This window comes from Corylus avellana, chromosome ca3, assembly GCF_901000735.1.
Source record: "Corylus avellana chromosome ca3, CavTom2PMs-1.0".
Taxonomy (NCBI): Eukaryota; Viridiplantae; Streptophyta; class Magnoliopsida; order Fagales; family Betulaceae; genus Corylus; species Corylus avellana.
The window spans coordinates 12863785-12865348 of record NC_081543.1 but is presented as its reverse complement, the minus strand read 5'-3'; positions in this window follow the sequence as shown (position 1 = coordinate 12865348).

Here is a 1564-nt window from a genome sequence, read left to right as displayed (position 1 = left end):
TTATATTTTTATTAAATATAACACATGTCACTTTTTTATTGGATATGAAGTGACAATATTGTTAAAAAATTGATGGGGGTGGATAAAATAATTTATTTGATAACAATTATAGTTTAGAGAGTAAATCAATAAAATTTAAATCTTAATAAGTGATATAATAAAAACTCATACCTCATAAACCTTTAAAACATTTTTCCCTTTCATTGATTGAATAATTAATTAAATTTAAAAAATAAAAAACTCCTATAACACATACCTACGATTCTTTTCTACAGAAAAATTAAATGAAATTTATTTAACAAGTAATAAATTATGTAGCCATTACATCAAAGTAATCTAGAACCTAATAATATGTTTTTGAATGTAAAATCATCAGAAAAAACTAAGGAGGTCAACTTGATGAATTTTCAAGCCGAGTTGCAAGAAGTGGCTGTGTTTTAGAGTTTTAAATATGTATATCTTAATTCTTTTTGCATAAAAAATGTATTTTGACTCGACCGTTGAATGTTGATGAGAACGAGATAAAAAGTCAAATTATCATATGTTTAGAGCATTACTAGTAGCCTTACTAAAATGACTAAAAATATATATATTTCTCCATTTTAACTGTTTATTTTTTAAAAACTTCTCTAACAGCTTTATTATTTTAATAATTTACTTTTAATATTTTATTTAAATATTCCTTTTCAAATATTTTTTATTTTTTTAACTATTAAAAAATGAGGCAGTAACAGAAAAGAAAAAGGGGGTAAGAAACCATTTTTTTATTCAATTCGTGAGTGAATAGTACTCACTAACTGTCCACTCGCTCTATATATATATATATATATATATATATATATATATTCTATCAAAGTGGTGAGGCTGAAAAAGAGGGAACAAAATTCTCTAATTTGAACTGAAAAATATCCAGTTGGTTATACTTGAAGAATATTTTTGTCTTCATTTTTTTAGGGGACAAAAATAGCCCCACTGTAACTAATTGGATATTCTCCCATTCAAATAAACTAGAAAGGATCCCAATTCGAAAAGAGACTTTTTAGGCATTTTCACCAAATTGTCTTACTAAAATAACCAAAAAAATGATTTTGGTGAGGCTTTAAATAGTGCTTTAATAAATGTTTTAAACTACTAGTTATCCCAAAAGTTTAAGTTGGTAGGAAAAAGTAAACTTAATCACTTAATCATTACTTTAACACTCCCACGTGTGAGTTTAAACTCTCTTTTAATAGGTGATGCCCAATACGTGGAATATTTAATTTAAATGTGGTAAATTTACAGAGTTATGGTTCGATCCCAAGACCTTTGATTATAATACCATATTAAAATAACTAGAAAATATTAGAAATGAGCTAAGGCCCTGTTTGGTTTGCAGAATGGGTATTCCATTAAGAAAATGAATAAGTATTATTACTGGGAATAGACGAGGTTAGAATGGAATAATTATTCCAATTATTTAGTTTGGCAATAATACACATGGTCTAATTGGAATTGAATCAAAATTACTAAAAACCCTCACATTATTTTATTTTATTTTATTCAATTCATATTAGAAAAAAAAAAA